General features: G+C 43.1%; 1 long non-coding RNA gene across 1 annotated transcript; it reads left to right on the plus strand.

Annotated features, from left to right (window-relative positions):
* Positions 1 to 10,708: 10,708 nt before the first annotated feature.
* LOC307151195 lies at positions 10,709 to 11,840 on the plus strand. The gene is made up of 2 exons (XR_013819845.1): positions 10,709 to 10,849; positions 10,947 to 11,840. It is a non-coding gene; the product is annotated as an uncharacterized lncRNA (long non-coding RNA).
* Positions 11,841 to 25,320: the final 13,480 nt, after the last annotated feature.

A 25,320-nucleotide genomic window follows, 5' to 3' on the forward strand; every position in this document is an offset into this window, starting at 1 on the left:
CAGAAATCCACAGGGTAAAAGTAGATCCCTGTGTAGGGTTCTCTCTGGACCTTCTGAGTTCACAGGTGCAACAACATAAACGGGTGAGTTGTCTATCTGCTTCACAATCCTATACACAATTTTGCTCCATTTATCTGCAATTTTATGCTTTCCACGAAGTCCCACATTCCTTATAAGCACTTTGTCACCAGACTCTAGGATGGATTCCCTGACTTTGAGGTCATATATTTGTTTGTTCCTTTGTGCGGTTCTGTCACTCTGTTCAATGGCTAGTCGATAACTCTCTTGAAGGCTCTCTTTCAATTTCTTTACATACTCTGAATGAGACACTTTACCAGGGTTCCTGGGAGTCAGGCCGAATGCAAGGTCAATGGGAAGGCTTGGTTGTCGACCAAACATCAGCTGGTATGGGGAGAATCCTGTTGTGTCATTCTTGGTGCAATTATAAGAGTGCACTAAAGGCTGAACAAATTCCTTCCATCTCAGCTTGTTTTCTTCAGAGAGTGTCCCGAGCATTCCCAAAAGAGTCCTGTTAAACCGTTCCACCGGATTGCCACGTGGATGGTACGGTGTTGTCCTGGTTTTCTTTATACCTAGCAACTGACAGAGGTCTTTAATGACAGAGGACTCAAAGTCACGGCCCTGATCACTATGAAGTCTCTCTGGGAAGCCATAATGAATAAAGAAGTGGTTCCATAAGGCTTTGGCGACTGTCTTCGCTTTTTGATCAGAGGTTGGCACAGCAACGGCATATTTCGTGAAGTGATCAGTGATTACAAGTATGTTCCTTGTGCCCTTTCCATCTGGCTCCAAAGATAAATAGTCCATACAGACCAATTCAAGGGGACGACTTGTGTTTATGTTGACAAGAGGAGCACTCCGCTCTACCCTTGCTTTGCGTCTCACACACCTCTCACAAGACTTAATCCTCTCCTCTACATCCAGTGCCATTCTGGGCCAATAAAACCTTTGACGCACAAGGTCTACTGTCCTTTCAATGCCCAGGTGACCAACGGAATCATGCAGTTCTGTAAGAGCCACTTGTCTGAAAGCTTTAGGAAGGACGAGCTGGAATAGAGGCTCCCCTCCAATGATGCGCTTCCGATACAAGACATCATTAGTAAGAACAAACTGGTCTACAACTCTCAACATCACCTGGACTTCTCTATCCTCATGCAACCTAGCACGGCAGGAAAGGTGCTTGTTTGACTTAACAATGTCAATCACTCGGTTCACAGCAGGGTCATTCCGTTGCTCTCGAGCCCAATCCTGCTGGGGTATACTTGGAAGCGTGCTAGATCCAAGGAAGGAATCTGTGGATAAGAAATCAGGTGGAATAGCTTCTTCACTCATGGCCAGACACTCAACAATTGCTGGTTCGCTATCTGCTCCATCTTCAGAGTCTGCACTGTCGAGCACGTTATGCCTCTGACACACTGCTTTCACAGCCTCCTTAGAGAATGCTGGTTCCGATCCTTCTCTCACAAACCGAGAAATGAACTGTTGTATCCGATCGTCCTCCTCCTTGGAACTATAATCATACTCGTTCTGTGTGTGTGGTCTTCGGGATAAACCGTCTGCATCTTGGTTCCTTTTCCCGGCTCTGTACTCTATACTGAAATCAAAACTTGAGAGGGCAGCTAACCATCTGTGTCCTGCAGCATCGAGCTTAGCTGAAGTCAACACATAGGTTAAGGGGTTGTTGTCAGTCATGACGACAAATTTGGCCCCATAAAGGAAGTCAAAGAATTTGTCTGTCACTGCCCACTTGAGGGCAAGAAATTCAAGTTTATGAACAGGATACCGCCTTTCACAGTTAGACAGTCCGCGGCTTGCATAAGCGATTACTCTATGTTGGCCATCCTGTTCCTGATATAGAGCCGCTCCGAGTCCATGCAGACTGGCGTCAGTGTGCAATATATAAGGCTTCCTCGGGTTTGCAAATCCCAAGACAGGTGCAGATGTCAGCTTCTGTATTAAGGTCTGAAAGGCCTCTTCACACTCTGAAGACCACTTTTCATTGAAAGGTCGTTTCCAGTCAGCAGGGGAAAACTGAGCTCTTTTCACACCAGACAGCCTTTTAGGTGAAAGATATCCAGCAGTTAGACTGTTGAGAGGTCTGGCAATTTTTGAATAATCTTTAACAAACCTCCTATAGTATCCTGTAAATCCAAGAAAGGATTTCAGCTCCTTGATGTTGTTGGGTCTAGGCCAGGAGGTGAGTGCTGCAATTTTTCCTGGATCGGTTTCTACACCTTTCTCTGACACTACATGCCCAAGGTACTTGACAGAGGTTTGAAAGAAATGGCATTTCTGAGGGGACAACTTTAGACCATAATCTTTGAGTCTGGTGAGAACACGCATGAGACGATCTTCATGTTCCTCAAGAGTACTGGAAAACACAATGAGGTCATCAAGGAACACTAAGACTTCTTTTAAATTCATACTGCCTACACACTTGAAACGTTGAAACGTGCTTGGCGCATTAGTGACCCCTTGTGGCATGCGATTGAATTCCCAGAACCCTATTGGGGTCACAAATGCTGTCTTGTGTTTGTCTTTTTCTTCGACCTCGACTTGATAATAGCCAGATTTTAAATCCATGACTGAAAACCACTTGGATCCAGTCAAAGATGCAAAAGCCTCCTCAATGTTCGGTAGGGCATACGCGTCCTTAATGGTCTGGCTATTCAATTTTCTATAATCAACACAGAGTCTTATGGCACCATTTTTCTTTTTCACTACCACAATGGGTGAAGCAAAAGGGCTCTCTGACTCGCGGATTATGTTAGCGTCGCGCAGCTCTTTAAGATGGAGTCTCACCGCTTCAAGGTCTGATGGATGAATTGGCCTTGCTCGTTGTTTAAACGGAGTAGGATCAGAAAGGTGAATTCGATGTTTGACTTCAGTAGTATGGCCATAGTCCAGATCACTTAGAGCAAAGACTTCTGGAATGGAATTAAATTTTTGCGTGATCCTAGCTTTCCACTCTTCTGGCAAAGGAGATTCACCAAAGTCAAGAGTGATGGAGCCTTTAGTGTTTGAGCACTCTGTACATGGCACTGCAAGCGGGGGATCTTTTGTTACAGTTTGTGTAGGATTGGAAAGAGAAAGAGGTACTGAAAGCTCAGCTATGATCTTCTTTGACAGTACTGTAATGTCATGATCTGTGCAGTTTTGCACAAGAACAGGCACCTTGAAAGAAGTCCTGGTTGGGCAAGTGAGAACATAATTACAGAACAGAAGTCCACTTGGTAAATTGGAATGGGAAAAGGGCTCGACAATAATAGGTGTACCCAAAGGCAGAGAAACATTCCTTGCATATCCAGTCAATACCATCTTCTGATCGGCAGAAACTGTATGGGCCACTTTGCCTTGGAGCTTCACATTCGCAACCTTCCCATTCCTCAGCTCAATTTTATGTCGGTTACTCAATTCTTTTACAAGAGCTGCATATACATGGCTCTGGGGGCTTCCACGATGACTCTCAAGACCTTTAGTACAAACTTTGTACAATGCATCCAGAGTATTTGTCCCAACTAAGGCTGGAATTTCACTGTTGGTTTTGCAGTCAGGAACCACCAGAGCTAATGTACGGACTTCTGCTGTCTTTCCAGCAATTTCTTCTGGAAACTCAATACTAAGATGAAGGTATCCCAAATAGGGTACTACTTGCCCTCCAGCACCTTCGATTTCGAGTAAATCATCAAGGGACAAGATTGAATGTGACTGCAAGTATAAGTTATAAAAAGATTCTGACACAGTGGTCACTTGTGAACCAGAATCGAGAAGGCATTCACAAGGGGTCCCATCAATGACAAGTAAGGCAGTGCAACGGGGCCCCACCAATCCATTTAGGGGACCTTCTGGGAAAGACTGAATCGGTGTATGAGTTTCACTTTGATTCAAATTGGGACGATGGATCAATGGATCATCTTGAGCCTCAATATGTCCCTCTATCGAGACCCTTTCTAGTTTAAATGTGGACCATACTTCAGTTTCCACTCGTTTTGCTTAGCCTTCAACTCCTTGTATTTCTGATCCACTACATCTTTGTTAGGAGGATTCGCACACTGTCTGGCTATATGGCCATCACCACCGCACTTGAAACAAAACCAAGCCTTTGGCTGGGGCTTTGACATGGTTTGATATGCCTGAACTTCTGCTTTCACTGTGTGCTCTTTTCCCTTCTTAATCTTCTCGGATCCTGCTTTCTGCTCCTTCTTTGACTTTTTAGAATTCAGCTGCATTTTCAACTCCGCAACCTGTCTCCTCAGATCCTCAGTTTCAGCCTGGTAAGCAGTGAGAATGGCTGCATTTGAATCATAGGGTAGTGAAGCCTCATTTACTGTATGAACGTTCAAGAAGGGTTTTGCCCTGGAACTACCCAAGTGACGCTGTAATCTTTCAAGCTTTGCAGCTCGTCGGTCTTCCTCAGTTCTAATCTGGAGCAAAAGCTGAGCAAATTCAGGTTTGTCTGGTTTTGACTCTAGCTGTAACAGCAGAAGCAGGGACTGATCCCAACAGCCTCGAGTAAACTGCTTGAGTAACTGTCGGTTGGAATCTGATTTCTTCAACCCATTTCTTTTCACAGCAGAACTGAGGAGAATTTGCAATCTTTGGAGGAAATCAGAGGCTTTCTCACCTGAGTTCTGATAAGTGTTGAGAAACCTAGCAAATATCTCATCCCCATCCTCCACAAGACCATATGCAGAATCCAGAAGATCAACATAATCTTGTGGGGAAGCAGAAAGACCCAGCTGTTTGACAACATCTGATGCTGGTGGAAGGAGGCTTTCCAGAATTTTCCTGCGCTGTACATCAGTTGGCAGACGATCTTGAAACATCAACTGAACGTGTAAACACCATGTCTCAAAGTCTGCCTCACCAGGTGGTCTTGGAATGCGACCTGAGAAAGATTTCAGCCATTTTGACCCTTGAATGGATGAAACTGCAGAAGTGTCATTCTTAATCACATGTTCAACTACGATTCTTTGTATTTCAGGTGGGTTCAGCATATCAGAGGAGATGCAAGTAACAGGCTTCTGTACAGGTGTGGATTTTGGCACTTTAGGTCGAACAACTGTTGCAGTGGGGGTTCCTTGCACTGAGCTATGATTCTGAGCTAATCTTTTTGTCTTTCCTTTAAGGAGAGGGGTCTGACTACCGTCAGTATCAGAGCTACTGGAGTCTGTATCTGAACCTGATTCATCAGGCGAAGCAAGATCTACTGGATTCACAGTCTGGTCAGTTTTCTTTGTCAAGACATTTACATTATCAACTAGCCATGTTACTGTAGCATCAGCTACATTTGGTACATAGCAAGGGAAATCTGGCTTCAAAATACTTATAGGGTGATCAGAATCAAATTCGACAATTGCTTTGGTGTTACCGGCTCTGTCCGGTTTACCGACCCGTACTACCTTAGTTACTTTTCCGTAAGTAGCAAAGGATGCCACTAGGTCATCATTAGAATTAGTCCCAGAAAGGTTTAACACACAAAGGGACTTCTGCACATCTACTCCAAATGCACTTTCAAGATCCATTTTTTTTTTGAAGAAGAAAAACAATTAATATGAAACAAAATACAAAACTTTGTTGGTTTCAAAGAATTTCAGAACACTTGAATTTGAGCTTTGAATGTCAGTTAATAGTAATGATCAAAATTAAAGCTGTCAAAAAGAATCCTCCTGGCTGGTCTCGCCACTTTTGATTTGTAACCTGTTGTATAACTCTATTGAAGGGGTCTAAATAAACTGATCAGGTTGAATGGGCACAGTATAGTTAATGTCTAAGTTCGGAAAGGAGGATTGAGACAGCAAACCGACACAACTTGAGAAATTAAAGAAAATGTACTGTATTGGTACCAGTTTGTGAACACAGTTAATAAAAAAAATAATACAATCAGGCCTGTTGAGTATAACCAATCAAATAAATGGTTCCCCAAACACAGTTCCGAAAGTCTTTTCCTTGTGTTGTTATTTCATTAAAGTCTGATCCTTCCAGGAAAGAAATATTGAAGTAGGAAAAAATAGAAGCAGAAGTAGTCACGTGACAGAAAAAAAAGAAAAGAATTTACTACCCGGGTAGTTTTAAACTCAGTTTCACTCAAAGTATCCAAAGTGTATGGTGTGTTGTATTCTCTTATCTGTTTGATGACAGATTAAGGATACTGAGCTCGCTCCAGAGAAAGATGCGTTGTGACATCAACTAGGCACTGTTGGCTCGCCATTCGCTCGTCCACGGTCAACTCAAGAAGCACACATCAACCGGAAACAAGAAGGAAGAAAAAAAACCAACCTGCATAATGCAGAGAACTTGTCACTCATTCACATTATCTGAATTGACAACAGATATAAATCACATGAAATTTCAGATCTTTTGCTTTTCTTTGTTCAATTGTATATTAACTTATTAACTTTGTTTACAAAGAAAATCCTGGAAGAATATACCCACTTAAATCAACATTAACCCTCTGGGGTCTATGGTGTTTTTGGGGTCCTTAAGATGTTCTGACATGCCCTGACATTTTTGCTTTTTTCAGTTGCTTATAAACATATTAATGGCAAAAAAAAATTACACACAATTTAGCACAAACAGGACTACCATGAAATGTGAGCAACAAGAATGTACATGTCTGCATTTTTGAGAGAATAATGTTTATGCGTGGTTATTGAAAAAACTAAAAACTAAAGTTTCTGAAATAAGGCCATAAAACACATTCTAAATATGTGCCAATAAGACTTTTGTCTAATGGATGTCATCGCCTAGTGTTTTTTCTTCAAAATAAAGTGAAAATCACCCTGCCTTATCATTCACATAACACAATACATTGATTTGAATTTTGCAAAGCACTTTCTGTTTGGAAAGGCAATATGCGGAGTGGGCGTCTACGGTCATGCATATGTAGTGGTTCACACCTGAGGAGACAATGGGGCCTGCATACTTAATTAGCCATTCATTCAGGTGAGTCACTGAGCCACAAGAATGCAAGAGCAACAGTTGGAAGCATCTCAATTCTTTTTTATTTTTCCTCATATTGTGCTTGCAATTTGGCCTATAATATCCAAGGAAAACATGTCTAGTAATTGTGCAGTTAATTCTCATACTGTATTTTCAGTTTTGGAATATTTATGCTCTCCCCAAATTTGTCAATAATAAAACACAATAAAAGTTATTTAAAGAAAAGGCTTATATTTACCTTTTAATAGTTTGTTTACATCTACCTTGTAAATATATTTTTTTGTTAAAAAGGTTACAATTACAACAACAATTCAAGTGTAATCTTTCTTTGTAAAAACTAAAGTATACATTTTATCATACATATTTCAAAGTTAAGGATTTGATTGATTATTTGATAACTTTATTTTTGACAAAACATATTATATTTAACATAAGCAAATATTGGCAAACAAAAGCTTATTTGAGGTGGCAGATATTTTACATTAAAAATGTATAATCTATCCAAAACTAATCAACGAAATGTTGTCTTTCATATGTCTGTAACATAGGTCTTTCATTTTTATTATAAGAAATATAAATGTTAATTTGCAGTTTAAATCCAGGAAATTTGTTAATGAAAAAATTATTAAAAGTAAGATACAATTGATACAAAACGAAATTCGTTTTAAAGAAAGGATTTGTACTTTCTGTTTTGAGGTCTCTGTGAAAGTTTGAAAGTCTTTTAGTGCTTTTTTTAGAGCGCTCACGTCCATAATGGAGAACTGTCACGTAATATTGTTTTTTCCTCATACATGCGAACACGAAAAATAAAAGACAAAAGACTTTTAAGTAAAACTTACTCCGAAATTGTGTTCTCGGCGGAATTCGCTCTTCAATATGCTGCCGTTCGTCCTCTGAGGAAAAGGTGCATTCTTCCTCGCTGTCCAGAATCATCTGAAGGACGTCTTTATTACCGGAGAAGCGTTTCATACTCAAAACGCGATGAACTATCAGTAAGTCTGATGAAGAAACTTTTTATGGCATTGATCGAGGGGCGTATGCGATGCATACTAGATCATCTAACTATTTACATGTGAATCGCGCCGGGGGCGGGGCGGCCTCAGCACATTATAGAGATAATGAAGCAGAAGGAAAAACGGTACCTCTCCTTGCTTTCAAACGGATTACATGAGTTGAAAACATTTGTTTTTTATATAAATTACTTCATTTAAAAGAGGAGATTTAAAGCTTCATAAAGACATATCTCACGTGCCTGTGTGAGAAGTATTCGCTGAGTTATGATTCATTTTCGGACGCGTTTCAGAATGGACTACACGGACAGAAAGAAGGCAGAACTCGCTTCGTGTTTATTTTTCTTTATTTGTCGAAAAGCACAACACTATGTTTTTATTGTGAGTATACACAAAAATAATACACATTTAACAGAATCGATTGATGTATGAAACTTGTTTTGTAAAATCAAAGTCAAAAGAGTATTTTGGGTCTCAATTCAACTCATAAGGAAAAAAGCGAGCAGATCACGCCGGCGTGATCTCCGACCTCTGAGGGTTAAACAGGGCAATGTCTGACATATTATTATTGTTATATGACTCAAAACCAAATGAAACTACTAAATGTCATATATCCATATTCATCAAATCACTTACTCTGATTATTTTACAACAATATATCCCCAGAGTTAATTAACATCAAACCATCGTCAAATGGCTCGGTTTACACAAACCAATGCATATTAATTAGTATGTGACGCAGTTAATTTTAACATCACATTGGATTCAACTCTGATTGGTTTAATGACAAAACTATCCTTTATCTCTTCGTCACAACATGCATATTTGAATATTTACTCATCATCAGTTAGTTATCAATCATATTTCTTATCGTAAATCATTAATTGAACACATATGAATGATTACAGAGCAACAACAGAGTAACAAAACACTCACCGGAGTTCTTCGAAATAAAAGTATGAAAAGATGTTTCTTCCCCCCGGATTTCACTTGAAAAGAACTTAAAACTTTGTCTTCACACTATAGTACTCTCTTTTATAATAATTACACTCTAAATCGTCTTTTTTTCCTCTGCTCTCTTTCTCGTTTTGCAAAAAATGGCATTTCTTTTCAGCTATTTTTACTCATCACGGAGAAGCGCCCTCTAGTGGAGAACAGCAGTCACTACACTTTTTTTCAAATTAAGAGTATGTTTACTTCCTACATTTAAAGGGGTTACACTTGCTTGGTGAGAAGTTCCTTGAGGTAAAGTGGAGCATTTCCATGAATGCATTGGTGGGTGAGGAGAGTGATTTTGTATTGGATCCTGGCGGAGATGGGGAGCCAGTGAAGCGCTTGAAGAATGGGGGTTATGTGTTCATATTTACGCACTCTCATTAGGATCCTAGCAGCACTGTTCTGTATGTGTTGGAGTTTCTGCAGACTCTTGCTAGAGATCCCATACAGAAGTGCGTTACAATAGTCCAGCCTGGAGGAGACAAAGGCATGGACAAGTTTAGTGGCGTCAGAAAGAGTGAGTGTGGGACGGAGTTTGGCAATATTCCTAAGATGGAAAAAGGATGATTTGCACAGAAGTTTGATATTTATTTTATTTTTTTTATTTTTTTTATTTTTTTCAAGCACACAATGAAAAAGTGTACAGTGTGTACAACATAAGACAATAATCGAAAAACACTAATGATCCAACAAATAAAATTCACCGCTATGGTTGTCAAATGTGAGGTGAGAGCCAAGTTTTACTCCGAGGTTGGTTACTGTAGATGAGAGAGGGATGTCTTTTCCAGAAAAAGTGATAGAGGTTATCAGGGACGACTGAACCTGCTGAGGAGTGCCGACAAGAATTGCCTCAGTTTTGGAATAATTTAACTGTAGGAAGTTCTGACTCATCCAGGCCTTTATCGCCTCATGTGTTCCACGGTCTGCTCCTTGGGGCGGTGCTCCAGTTTAGGGGTGGCCGGCCCGCTGGCGCTCACCACGACCTGTGACAATCTTGGACAATACCTCACAATGGCAAATAATGTGTGACAAGAAGGGAAGATTCAGGGTTCTGGGTGCACAGGAACACCCAAAATGATGTGCAAAAAGTGTAACGTACACCTGTGTTTCACAGCAGAGAAGAACTGCTTCACTTGGAGTGAAATCTCATTAGTACATGATATGACACGACATGATACAAACCTATGCCTGTATCAAATATATCAGTGTGTTCCAAGTGTTTTTCCCTTTTTACTTAATGATTTCTTGACATTTTTGAAAAAGATTTGTGATTTTTTTTTAAAATTATTATTATTGCTCTCTGAGTATTGTATCATGATGATTTTCTCTATGATTCTGTACCATTGTTGCAGAAAAAAATATTTGGGGGTGGTGGGGTCGGGGGAGGGAAAATGATCAATAAATCAATAAAATGTTTCCAAATGAGCCAAGAAATGATGTGGAATAATTTTTATCATGTGCCATCAAAGTGTTTGCAGTAGAGGGTTAATATATATTAATGACTTCAAATCAATAGTTTCCTCGTCAGTTGTTAATAAGTGCAATGTAAATATTCATAATGACTGAATCAATAATATGTATGATTCTGTCAATAGACTCCTCAGAAATGTGTGAATAATAGCTTAGCATTTCTCAACATGAGGAAGTTGTTTGATAATGTGTTTGTGACTGATCTACAGTCTTCAGGATAATGATTTAAATAGAGAGAGTCACTTTGCATTGTCAGCACATGCTTCAGTGCTCTGAGAGTGTTTATAGTGCTGTGAGTTTAACACTTCATGACTGAGAGCAGAACACAATCTTCATCATCACACAAGACTAAACTACAGCAATGAACACAATCAACATCTTCATCTGGACCATTGCACTGTTTATTCAAGGTAAGATGTAAAAACTGACTCTGGTTTTGTTGTTTTTGTAAAAGTATATGATGATAATAGTTTTAAACACTAATAGTTTTTCTTTTCTCTTCTTCAGAATCCAGAGGAGTGACTCTGACTCAACCTGAAGTTAAAACTGTCCAACAGAGTCAAACAGCAACAATAGAGTGTAATATAGATGTAGGAATATTAAGAAACTTATTAGCCTGGTATCAGCAGAAACCTGGAGAAGCTCCTAAACTCCTGATTTATTATATAAACACCCGTTATACTGGAACTCCATCTAGATTCAGTGGCAGTGGAACAGCAGATACTGGACGAGATTTTGCTCTGACCATCAGTGGAGTCCAGACTGAAGATACAGGAGATTATTACTGTCAGAGTGTACACTGGATCAACAGTAAAGATGTGTTCACACAGTGATAAAGAGTCGTACAAAAACCTCTGTCAGTCAGACGGCACAGTGACTGCACTGATACAGCTGAGAGAAACTGCAGCTGTCCTTCCTATCAGAGCTACACAACTCTTGTTCTCTCCAGACTGGACTATTGTAATGCTCTCTTGGCCTTCCAGCATCAACTGTCAAACCACTGATCCAAACACTAATAACACTATATCATTACAATCAACATCACTCTTGTGTTTATGAAGAGAATGACTCAGTGTTTCAATATGATCATCATGTTTTAGGTGTAATATATGATCCTGTCAATCAAACTGAACAGACTGCATTCAGTCACTTCTGCTGTCTGGACGTGATGCTTTCCATTTGAGCCTCAGAAACTTTTACATTCTTACACAATAACTGTCACAACGGCTGATTCTTGATTTGTGATCATGTATTATATTTTTCCTAACATTTTCATATACAGTATATTTACACCATCACCTATAAATGTAATGATTATGTAACAATTAGTGTCAGAACGGCTGATTCTTGATCTTGATCTTGATCTTTTTTATGATATTTTTATATAATAAAGTTTTTAATCTCCTATAAATGATCAGTTTGTCTGCGCTGCTTCACTAAAGCAGAAGTGAAAGTGTTCCAGTCCAGATCATGTAACCAATCAAAGAGTGAGACTGAAAAGCCCATTTGCATTGTCAGGGTGGAGTGATTGTGATCCTCTCAGAATAGAGCAGCTCTGTCTCCAGAGACCATGTTCAAACCCCAAGAGCTTTATTTGACATTTACTGCTACATCAACCTTCTGAAAAGCACCTGCATCTTCATCTGTTAGTTGAATGATGTTGTCAGACACAAAGTGAACTTGTTGAGAAGCTTTATTGAATGTTGCAGCAAACACAGCAGATTGAAAGATCACACACACACTCACACACTCTTTCAGTATTGAGTTGTAAATCACTACAGCTGCAGCACTAGACTCATGTGAATCCTGCCTGACACAGGACACTCAGATACGGCTCATCTTCAGGAGAGAAACATCAGCACTCAGAGCTCTTGTGGAACGAGACCTCATGAGGAGCTCCATCATGTGTTACTCTGCAGACGTACAGCTCTCCCGCTTCCCAGTGTGCTTTGCTGAGGGTCAGGACGCTACTGCGGCTGTAGCGGCCGTCCTGCTGGCTCTCTGCGCTGGTCAGAACCCCCTCGGTGACCTCTGACCCGTCCAGTGTCCAGCTCACCAGCGCCCCCTGTGGAGAGTAAGAGCTGAGCAGGCAGAGCTAGAGCTGAAGATCTTTGCCCGAACCCGACGGGACCCGACGGGTTTGGTCGGGTTCGGTCTTAATTTCTATTATTTTACACGGGCTCGGGCCGGGCTCGGGCTCGCGCTTCGGGTTGCGTGGTAAATGAGCGGTCAGGTGATGTGTTTAGATTAGCGTAAAAATGGATCTTGAGGAGGTGAAATGGAGGCTGGTCTCTGGAGGACTTATTTTATTTCTTTGTTCCAACTTCCAAGTGGCCTCTAGCCTCCGTTAGTCATGAATAAATGATGTTAAAAAAATGTATAAATTACTCCTTTTTTTTACGAAAGACAAAGGTGCTGTGTGTGTGCGTCTCTTTTTTTCTTTCTCTCCCTTTTCTGCCGAGTGGTGCGTGTGCCGGCTCGCAGTGTGAAGCGCGTGTCCGCGCTATTCTCCGACACTCTTATCACTGCTGATAGACGGCCTTTTGGACAGTCGGGCTGTAAACGGGTTCGGGCTTTTAAAAAGCTGTCAATCAAAATGTACTTGTCGGGCTCGGGCCAAACTCTGTCGGGCTCGGGCCTTTTCGGGCCGAACTTTTAAGGCCCCGATTACAGCTCTAGGCTGAGCAGTGCGGCTGAGTCTCCAGAGATCTGCAGAGAAGAGGGCGGCAGCAGAGACACTGAGGGCTTCACTGTGGGACCAGCTGCAGGAGACAAACACAACACAACACAACACACACACACACACACACACACACACACACTTTATTTAAAGCTTTCATACATATTGCATTATAAAAGTATGTTTAATGCATTAATTATGCACTGCTATATACATTAACCCTTGTGTGGTGTTCATATTTTTGTTATTCAGCCAGTGTTCGTGGGTCTGGTGGACCTGCTGCATTTTTGGGTTTCTAATTCAACATAATCAAACAATTTATGTTAAAATATTCAACAGATGTTTACTTCATCCCAATTACAAGCAATATAAACAACATATATGGTTAACATTTCCTCTTTAGCTTTGTTAGATCACATTTAAGAATTGCAACCTTGTGCGGGAACGGCAGGGGTAGAAACAAAACTCACTTCTGCACTCACACTCTCTCACACTTACACACAATCTCTCTCTCACATGCACGCACACACTCACGCACGCGCACACGCACACACACACACACACATACCTAAAATTTCCACACTTTTATTAGCCCCGGGTCCAGTGGACCCGAACATCCTTTTGTTCCCACATTTTCAACACCTTTACAGTGTGTGGTCATTGAAAATGTGTTCTGATATATGTTCTTCGCAGAAAATGAGCCAAGGCCAATGAGTCTGAGGTTGAAAAAATAATTAATCGTATCATTTTTCTTTTGATAAAAAATGAAAACGGGTCCTACAGACCCGAACACCATACAAGGGTTAAAATGCATGTATGATCTAATCAATAACGTACTCGGTTACTAACGTAACCTCTGTTCTCTCTAGAGAGGGAACGAGTATTGCGTAAGCTAGCTTACGCTGCGGGAAAGTCTCCTTTCTCGAGATACTGAAGCCAAAAATTATCCTTAATTTTTTAAATCTTGTCAACGCAGTGCGGCAGCCTGCAGACCTAGGGCAGGCGAATCGCATGCCCATTGGCTGCTCTGCGGCAACTGCAGCAGCCTATGGCTGAGCCTTGCGCGCGACGTCACGTCCAATGAGCGCGCTTAATGCGTCACAGCCCGTCATTAGGGGTGTGGCTTAGTGTATATAAGCAAGGAACAGAGGCTGCTTCGCTGGTTTCTGTCGCATGAAGCGAAATGAGCTCGTGGCGAGAGCACGGCGGGTTACGCAATACTCGTTCCCTCTCTAGAGAGAACAGAGGTTACGTTAGTAACCGAGTACGTTCTCTTACGAGAGGTTCTCTCGTATTGCGTAAGCTAGCTTACGCTGCGGGAACACCCTTGTCAACGCCGTGCGCGCGCCCAGCATCCTGAATGAATCCCATGGGGAGCCCAGGGAACGCGAAGCGGAGCTGGGCGGCCAAGATACCACAGTACACAAGCACATAATATGGGGCAGGGAGCGGCACAGCCGGTCCAACTGACACTTTCCACATAGTGCAGCTCAACCAGTAGAGCTAAATCAGCAACATAGCCCGCGCACAGACAGTGGGCTGGCTACGCGAGACTTAGACTGATAACACTTTGGCCTGCAAAGCGGGAACTTCCAGGTTGTAAAACCTAACAAATGTGGAAGGGGAGGCCCAGCCTGCCGCTGCACAAATGTCATGAATGGGAATCCCACTGGACCACGCCCACGATGAGGCCATGCCTCTGGTGGAGTGCGCCCGAATGCCCAGAGGGCACTGCAGGTTTTTAGATGCGTAAGCAGCTGCGATAGCGTCAACTATCCATCTGGATAGGGTGTGTTTCGAGGCGGCGAGACCCTTGGTGCGCCCACCAAACGAAACAAAGAGCTGCTCTGAACGCCTGAAGGCGGCGGAGCGTGAAATATAGCTTCTCAGCGCCCTAACTGGGCAGAGGAGATTACTATCTGCCTCGCAGCCAGCATTCGGCAGGGCTAAAAGAGAAATGACCTGCGCTCTGAAGGGAGTGCCCAAAATTTTGGGGACATACCCATGCCTCGGTCTGAGAATAACTTTAGAGTCATTGGGTCCGAACTCGAGGCACGCAGCGTTAGTGGATAACGCGTGAAGGTCTCCCACACGTTTTACTGAAGACAGTGCTATCAGAAAAACGGTTTTGAGCGTGAGGTATTTCATATCCACAGTTTCCAGGGGTTCAAAGGGATGTGCTTTCAGGGCGTCTAAGACCAGTGAAAGATCCCACATAGGAACCGAAGGGGGTCGCGGGGGGTTCATCCTTCTCGCTCCTCTAAGGAAGCGGATGACAAACTCGTTCCTTCCTAATGCGCGGCCCGGCTCTGAGACAGAGAGCGCTGAAATGGCCGCGACATAGACTTTGAGCGTGGATGGGGACCTGCCCGCGTCCAGTAGCTCTTGAAGGAAGCACAATACTTGCGAGACCCCACATGTCTGTGGATCGAGCCCTCTGGCAGTGCACCATTTGTTAAACACCGACCATTTAGACGTGTAGAGCCGCCTCGTGGAGGGAGCTCTAGATTGTGTGATCGTGTTCATCACTCCTTCTGGTAGATCAGCATGTAATTGTTGAGGCTCCACGCATGCAGAGACCAGCGCTCTGGGTGGGGATGCCAAATCGAGCCGCGGGCTTGAGAGAGAAGGTCTCTCCGCACCGGGATCGGCCAAGGGGCTGAATCTGCCAATTGTATGAGTTCCGGGAACCAAGCTTGGTTCTCCCAGAACGGGGCTGTGAGGAGCACTGTGTGGCGCGCTTTCCTGGCTCTCTCGATGACCTGAGGCAGCAGAGAGACCGGGGGAAAAGCATATAGCGGGCCGCTGGGCCACGTCTGGGCCAGCGCGTCCTCGCTCTTGAAAAGAATACTGGGCAGTGTGCGTTGTCTTTTGACGCAAAGAGGTCGACTTTCGCTCTGCCAAAGCGGCGCCACAGCGACTGGACTGTTTGGAGGTGTAGAGACCACTCCCCAGGGGAACGTTGTCCCTGGACAGTCTGTCGGGGCCCTCGTTCAGATGGCCAGGCACATGCGATGCTCTCAGAGAGCGCCGAGAGTGCTGAGCCCATACGAGGAGGCGTTCCGTCAGGGCGCAGAGCTTTTCTTTTTTTTTTTTTTTTTTGATCTGACACCGCCCTGGTGGTTCACATAGGCCACTACTGATGTGTTGTCCGTGCGGACTAGAACATGGTGACCATGGAGGAATAGGAGGAAGTGCATGAGCGCTTTCTCGACCGCGAGCATCTCTAGACAGTTTATGTGTAGGAGATTCTCCTGGTCTGACCAGCGGCCATAGACCGGTCTGCCTTCGAAGAGCGCTCCCCAACCTAGGTTGGACGCGTCTGTTGAGACAACTTTCCGGTGTGAAATCACTCCCATAATCACTCCAGTGTGATACCATTCAGCTGCTAGCCAGGGCTGCAGGGCTGAGACACAGCCCTGAGTCACTCTGATTAGCGAGCCACCGGTCGCCCAGGCTCGATGGGATACGCGCGCTCTTAGCCAGCGTTGAAGCGGGCGCATGCGCAGTAAACCCAGCTGAAGCACTGCTGCAGCTGAGGCCATATGCCCCAGGATGCGCTGAAATGCTTTCAGAGGAACCCGATTGCCTTCTTTGAAGGATGCGGCGAGGCGCCGGATGCGGCGCGCGCGCTGCTCCGACAATCTGGCCGTCATCGCCACAGAGTCCAGTTCTATTCCGAGAAAGGAAATTGACTGACGGGGCGAGAGCGAAAGCCAGTCGTCCAGATAGTTCAGAATTCGCATTCCCTGACTTTTCAGGGGCGCGAGAGCCGTGTCCATGCATTTCGTAAATGTACGGTGTGCTAAAGACAGGCCGAACGGCAGGACTGTGTATTGATAAGCTCGACCGTCGAAGGCGAATCTCAAGAATGGCCTGTGACGGGGGGTTATCTGGATCTGGAAATACGCGTCTTTCAGATCGAGAGAGATAAACCAGTCTCCTGGGCGGATCTGCGCAAGGATCTGTCTGGTTGTAATCATCTTGAACGGCCGTCTCATGAGAGCCGTGTTCAGATGTCTCAGATCTAAAATAGGTCTTAATGCTCCGTCCTTCTTGGGAACGAGGAAGTAACGGCTGTAAAAGCCTGACTCGCTCAAGGAAGGATGAACCTGTTCTATGGCCCCTTTGCGCAGCAGCTTCGCTATTTCTGCTCGAAGCAGGTGCGCTGCTTCTAAACCCACTTTCGTCTCCGTCTGCGCTAGAAGCGCGGGGGGCGACGAGCGAATTGAGGCGAATAGCCGTGTTTTGTAGTGTTCAACACCCATTCTGACGCGCCCTGATTAGCTTCCCATGCTTTTGCACGCATAGCTAGGGGTCGAATGGTCTCTGGGTTCAGATCGCCGCGCTGCGCGGGATGGAGAACCTGTATCAGAGAGGATGGGGCGGCGCGCGCGCCGCCGGTGCTCGAACACGGGGGCTGATAAACAGTATTGGCCGGCTGTACAGCGTTCAGTAGCTCGGTCCTGAAGGATGGAGCGCGTTTTGCTGTCAAACACCCCTGGCGTGAGAGCGGCGTGGGGGATATAGTGTCTGAAAGTGAGTGCGCGTGCTCGTGAGCGGGCGCAGGGTTTACACTTATAACACGGCCAGTGTTTTGGAAGCTTTAGAGGGTCTGTAACCCGGGGTAACCGTATGGCAGAGCGAGCAGCGAGTAGGTGTGAGCACAGAGTTGTGGGCACATTTACTACACTTAATACTCGAGCGGCGTGTTTCCGCTTTATGAGAGAGCGCTCTGAGCGCATTACCATGGGAACCATGTTGTGTGAAGCAGTGAACACATGGGAGTGGGCACATTTTCTATACTTAATATCCCCTCGGCCTGAGCCGTTGCAACTCGAGCAGCGGGTAGGTGTGAGCACAGAGTTGTGGGCACATTTACTACACTTAATACTCGAGCGGCGAGTGTCCGCCTATGAGAGAGCGCTCTGAGCGCGTAACCATGGGGACCGTGTTTGTGCGAAGCAGTGAGCACATGGGAGTGGGCACATTTCTACACTTCTGACACCCTCGGCCGGAGCCGGAGTGTTTCGGGGCTTTAGAGGGTCTGTAACCCGAGGTAACTGAAAGGCAGAGCGAGCAGCGGGTATGTGTGAGCACAGAGTTGTGGGCACATTTACTACACTAGTACTCGAGCGGCGCGTGTCCGCTTTAAGAGAGAGCGCTCTGAGCGCGTTACCATGGGGACCGTGTTTGTGTGAAGCAGTGAGCACATGAGAGTGGGCACATTTTCTACACTTATCTTCGGCTAGAGCTGGAATGTTAGTGAGCTTTAGAGGATCTGCAACCCGGGGTAACTGAGTGGCAGAGCGAGCAACGGGTAGGTGTGAGCACAGAGTTGTGGGCACATTTCCTACACTTAGTACTCAAGCGGCGTGTGACCGCTTTAAGAGAGTGCGCTCTGTGGACGTTACCGGGGAGACCGTGTTTGTGTGTAGCAGTGAGCACGTGGGAGTGGGCACATTTTCTACACGTATAACACCATCGGTGTTATAGGAAACTGATAGAGCGAGAAGCTTTGATGGCTCATAAGTTTAGACGCTCATAAATACTCAAGCACCATCCTGCGAGATACGGGTTCGCTTTCTGTATGTGAGAAAGCTGGCCGCGAGCTCGGAGAAGCCAGCAGAAAAAATATTTATCTGCCGCCAGAGCAGGATTCGAACACTGGTCTCCCGTGTGGAAGTCCAATGCTCTGCCACTGAGCCACAGGAGCACACAAAAACTTTTAGTTAGTGCGAGCATATGACCGAGCGATGTTTCGTTTCGGCGTTTGTTTGCAGACGCGCGCGTGTAATAAAACAGGCTCGTTACTGCAGTATAGTATTTCCAGCCGCCTGAACTTGGAGGGGACTGAGAATATACGAGGACGAAAACACTCTCTCTTCCTCTTTTCACCGGTGCTCGTGACGTCCCTTGAGAACGGCGCAGTTGCGCGGCTCGAACAAGGGAGAGAGAGCGGGAAGATGTCATCATGTGCTATGACATCGTATGTTTGCAGGCGTGCGTGTATTAAAACAGGCTCGTTTACTGCAATATTGATATTTCTAGTCGCCTGAGCTTAGGAGGGGACTGAGAAATGTGTGAGAACGGAGGTGGCCGGAGATTGACGCGCGCGACCGAGACGCGGGGTAGCTTTCTTATAACGTAAAGGAAGCCAGCCCGTGACCGTCTACTCCTGACATCCCTTGTGAGCGGCGCGTTTGCGCGGCTCGAACAGAGGGGGAGAGCGCAGGGTGGGGCGTGCGTCGTCCGGGGGGTAGCTTTCTTGTAACGTAAAGGAAGCTATAGCCCGAGACCGTCCGTTTCTGACATCCCTTGTGAGCGGCGCCGTTTGCGCGGCTTGACAGAGGGGAGAAAGCAGCTGTCTAAGAAAACAGCGCTGTCTGCTTCATCCCCTGAGGCGACGGCAGTGCGGGCGAAGCCGGCCGCTGCGCGTTGGGAGGTGGGGGGGAGAAGGAAATAGCGAGGCTCGCGGGAGGGGCTCCGGCGAGCGCTCAGCTGTCATAGAAGCCCAGGCAGAGAGCGCAGATACATGGCGGTCTCTGTCGCTGAGCGTGGCTCACACGAGCCACAGGATGAGCGAGGCATTTGCAACAACGCCTCGCGCTCTTTTAGATGCAAGTGTGTCGCGGGGCGAACACACAAAACACACAACACAGAGCAAGTAAAGGATATGTATGCCGGATGGCGTAGCAGGCAGGGAAGGCTGAAGGCGGCGAAGCGGCCGGCGTCCTCAGGCTGAAATCCTCGGCGTGCTGGTCGCTTGTTTCGACGGCGGCTTCCTCAGAGATGCGATGCGAAGAGCTTCGCTGAAGAGACAGAAATCAGCGAAGCAGCCTCTGTTCCTTGCTTATATACGCTAAGCCACACCCCTAATGACGGGCTGTGACGCATTAAGCGCGCCAAGCGCGCTCATTGGACGTGACGTCACGCGCAAGGCTCAGCCATAGGCTGCTGCAGTTGCCGCAGAGCAGCCAGTGGGCACGCGATTCGCCTGCCCTAGGTCTGCAGTCTGCCGCACTGCGTTGACAAGATTTAAAAAATTAAGGATAATTTTTGGCTTCAGTATCTCGAGAAAGGAGACTTTCCCGCAGCGTAAGCTAGCTTACGCAATACGAGAGAACCTCTCGTAAGAGAACAGCAGTTATAACACATATTATCTATTCATTGATCCACCTTTATGAAGAACAACCCTTTTGAGATGAAACAATGAAATAGCAAATATTATAATGCATTTTAGATTTGGTTACAGTTATTTATGATAAGATATAAGGCATTGTAACATTATGAAACACTTTATAATGCATTAAAGGCTTTAAGTAAAGTTTCAACACAATATGTAATAATAATTATCATTAATAAATGTTGTTCTTGTTTCAACTTGTTTTAAATTGTATGTTTAGAAATATTATAAGAATTAAATAGACAGACTTACTGAACACTAATTATAACTGCAGTTATAACACAATATAATATTATCTATTCATTGTTACACCTTCAAAAAATTATAACACACCAAAACTCATGACAAACAACCATTAGCAAATAAAACATTTTAACTTTGCTCACAATTATTTATGAAAATATATAAGGCATGATCTACATTATTGATAGCTTTATAATGCATTATACATAAAGGCTTCAAGTAAAGTTTTACCACAATATCTTATAGTCATTATTAATAATAAATGTTGTTCTTGTTTCAACTGTAAAACACTTTCTGAAATCTAAATTGTATTTTTTTATTAGGTGATTAAATAGACAGACTTACCGATCACCAGTTTAGTTCCTCCACCGAATGTGTACCACAGTGATACAATCTAATGAAACGCTCGTACAAAAACCTCTATTCCACTCGAGTGAACACACACTCCAGCAGAGAGAGAGAAACAACACTTCAACACACTGATATTAGAAGATCCTCATCCTCAAAGGAAAGTCTTTGTTGAAGCTGGCTTTGCAGAAGAAACGTGGACCGAAATCTTGCCGCAAAACTTAACTTAGAACCGAAACTCACAACAGAAAAGAAAGGAAACTAAGAAAAGAAAGGAAATTGAGACGAGAGTAGATGATGGCTTGAATTAAGTTGTTTAACCCATGTTCTTCTGATCTTGATTTGGGTTCTTTCGTCTGCGCGTTTACATGGTTACTGGTCTGTCTGGTCTCTTCTCCCTTCGCGGCACTTTTCTCACCTTGTTGAGAACTCTTCTAAAACTTTGTTCGGGTCTAAGATTTTAAACTCACATGTTTGTACGGCCTCCTGGATCAGTTCTGACCAATTAGACACTGTCTTTATTTAGGAGGTTGCGTTCTCTTCACTTCTTATCATAAATCAAGCTTATCTCTGCTCTCCTTACTCTCTAAGCTCTAGCAGAGAGGACAGAGGCCACAGTTTAGACATTATTACTATTATAAGAATACGAAACATTTTACACAGTTTTCAATCAAGCCATCTTTTGAATCAAGCGCATACGATCATACTGATGTGAAACACAACTCACTTTCATTCAAACATCTAACAGTTATAACCAATAAATAACTTACATGGGATCTAAGCTTATTAAACATGCATATAAGTGGTAGAAACAACATAGAATTATGTAGTTGCATGATGTTTGATTATAAGTCCATCGAAAACTGTTCTGGGATGATTTTATGTATTGTTATGTGTAAAATCTCAGTTCTGTGGTTTGAAAAGATTTTACACCCTGAGGTCACTCAGGTCCTAAGAAGAAGATGGTCTGTTTAGTATCTCTGTTGTGGGCTCGAGCAGCTTCTGCTGTTATCTTGATCGGGCACTGAGCTGTGCCATCTCTGAGCCAATCAATCTTTTCCAAGCTATCTCACATTGACAAGTTCTTCCTTTAGTTTGGCCATAAAAGTTCTTAGTTGGGGGTTTTCGTTGGTTGGAGGAGACTGGCTGGAGCCTGATTTTATGGCTCTGGATTGCTGATTTGGGGTCTGGAATGTTGGGTTCTGTGTGAAATTATGTTTGAACAATTCACCTGGAAGATTCATTTGTGTTTGATTCGCACTCAATCTTACACAGCACAAGCTGTTGTAAATCCTGCCCACTTCTTTGCATTGTCAGCACATGCTTCAGTGCTCTGAGAGTGTTTATAGTGCTGTGAGTTTAACACTTCATGACTGAGAGCAGAACACAATCTTCATCATCACACAAGACTAAACTACAGCAATGAACACAATCAACATCTTCATCTGGACCATTGCACTGTTTATTCAAGGTTTGTGTAATACAGTTTTTATAATGATTATTAATTATCTTAAAATGTGAAATGTATATTAATCATTTTTGTTTGTGTTTTCTTTCAGAGTGTAGAGGACAGATCACTGTAACTCAGAGTCCATCAATAACAGCAGTTCAACCAGGAGAAGAAATCAGAATAAACTGTAAAACCAGCAGTGATGTGGCTTTATATAGTGGTAATCAATATTTCTTAGCCTGGTACTCACAGAAACCTGGAGAAGCTCCTAAACTCCTCATATATGTGACATCAACCCGTAATACTGGAACTCCATCTAGATTCAGTGGCAGTGGATCTGGCAGTGATTTTACTCTGACCATTAGTGGAGTCCAGACTGAAGATACAGGAGATTATTACTGTCTGAGTTTTCATGTTACTACTCAGCATGTGTTCACACAGTGATAAAGAGTCGTACAAAAACCTCTGTCAGTCAGACGTCACAGTGACTGCACTGATACAGCTGAGAGAAACTGCAGCTGCTGATGGAGGATCACAAACTACACAATATCAATGTTTAGTTTAAAGTTTCTAAAGACTTAAAAAATATACATTTATCAGTAGTAATGTATTTGATATGAAATAAGAGTTAGTGCTGATATTGATTATGGCACTGGGATGTTTTATTGTTAGTGTTTCAGATCACAGTATGAGAGCGATGCGGAGTGAAGCAGAAACACCAGCTGTTTTTAATGTGTTTTCTCTCACTCCAGGATTGATCTCAGTGGTTTCTTTCATCAGTGGTCGTGGAAATAATATACATACTAACTAATCAGATTTGGTCTGAAAGGAAAGTTAGAAAGATATTGCTTATAGAACTGTTATATAAAGTAATATCACATTTTCAATCGTGCTGCTCTTCATGTCTATGGTAGAATCACAGGCGTGCTGATATTCAGTATAACGGCACTCTTGATCATGTGACACTGCTTACATGTGGCAGGAGAAAAAAAAAAAAAAACACAACACCTTCACACATTTAAAGAAAACTTCAGCATGGGCATTTGACCCTAATAAAATATGGTAATGTCTATTTGCATTAATTTAAAATAGCATTAGATGAAAATATTTTTTAGTAATAAGTGTAAATAGTATTTAGATGCTAGATGAATGTAAGTTCTGTTACAGATATTTATACTTATTTATACTATATTTTATACTTATTTTCTAAAACAGTACTTTATGAAACAGTGTGTAGGCCTAACATAACAACATATTCAGTGTATGTGATTAATTAAAGTCATAAATGGATGCTGTCTTATTGGGATTGTATATAAAATAAACACCTGATATTCAATGGCAAAAGGGAAAAGAATGAGATCATTCAAACTTCAGTTGGTCTCGTCAAAAGCTTTATCCACTGTTCTTCCTCTCCACAATATCTGTCAATCTTGAGTCTTTTATAATTCTGCCTGGCTCAACCAGACGATGGTGGGTGGAGTTACTGTTACAGTTTTTACTATTGCTAACATACTTTTGTCCAATCTGTCACATTTTCAAACTCTAAACACAATTAGCACAACATCCGTCTGTTGTGTCCATTAACACAATTCATGCTGTTTTCATACAACAGATTTCCTATCACGTAAATTTTCTTTTCATACAAGCTATTTCCAATACCAAAATCATGGATCTTTCTGGTCTTAATTACAAATGCTTAAACACAGCATGTCAGAAATCAAGACCTGATGTTCCAAACCTTAAATACAGTAGTACTGAATTAGTACTGAAATAATACAGTTACAAGTTTACTACTAGTACATTGATATTAGTTACTACATAAAGTATACATAAAATATACTTGAACATTACTTAAGTATACTTAATGAAATTAACCTGAAGTATACATCTCTTTGGTAAGGGAGACATAGGTTTACACACAACAAGGCTTTAATGTTGTCAAAAACATTCTGACACTCATGTGACCAAACAAACAGCTTTGAAGGGCTAAAACAGTTAACAGTTGCAACAGAAGAAAAATTCCAGCAAAAACACCTATAATAACCGGCCATGCCTAAAAACCTACGCAACTCACGTCTGGTAGATGGCACAGGGAACTCACCAATAGAATATTCTGACTAAACACAACTGTGACCTTATAATTTTTTATACTATGTTCATATATTTTATATTTGTATTCTTATAATTTGTATGACTTTGTTTCTTGTTGTATTTGTATTTGTATTTGTATATGTGCACTGGAAGCTTCAGTACCAAGACAAATTCCTTGTGTGTGCAAGCACACTTGGCAATAAAGCTCTTTCTGATTCTGATAATAGCCGAGATTTTTGCTGACAAAGGGTGCACCTGACCCTGTTTCATCTGTTTACCTAAATAGGTCACCGTTGCTTTCCCAATCTCACATTTAGCAAGATTAAGTGTTAGGGATGCCTTATCTAGACGCTTAAACAGTTTCTAATAACGATTCATGCTCGGACCAACTTTGTGAATAGACAATCAAATTGTCTAACATAAGGATTGCAGTTAGGAACATCAACAAGTACTAAACTGACCAAATCTTTTAAATGTAGCAGTGGCATTTCGCAAGCCAAACGCCATAACCTTATATTGAAAAAGCAATCTGGTGTTACGAAAAGCTGAAATTTCAGATGCTCTAGGTCAAAGGAACCTGCCAGTATCCTTTAAGCAGTTTGAGTTTACTGACTGTCTGATTCTGATTTCTGCACTAAGAGACACGGGGAACTCCAGGGAGTAACACTAGGACTGGCCAATCCTTTCTCCAACAAGTACTGAGTCTCCTGTTTCATTACAGCTCTTTTAACAGCATTAAACATATAAGGGTGTTGTTTAATTAGCTGAGCATTACTTACTTAAATATCGTGTTGAAGCACTTGTATAATCAGTCTCACTCTTTTTCTCTAGGATCTCATATGGTCCAGAAAATCGTGCAGATAATGCAGATCCAAGAATGGGA

The sequence above is a fragment of the Squalius cephalus genome (genome assembly GCF_949319135.1).
Source record: "Squalius cephalus genome assembly, chromosome: 23".
In the NCBI taxonomy this organism is placed as follows: domain Eukaryota; kingdom Metazoa; phylum Chordata; class Actinopteri; order Cypriniformes; family Leuciscidae; genus Squalius; species Squalius cephalus.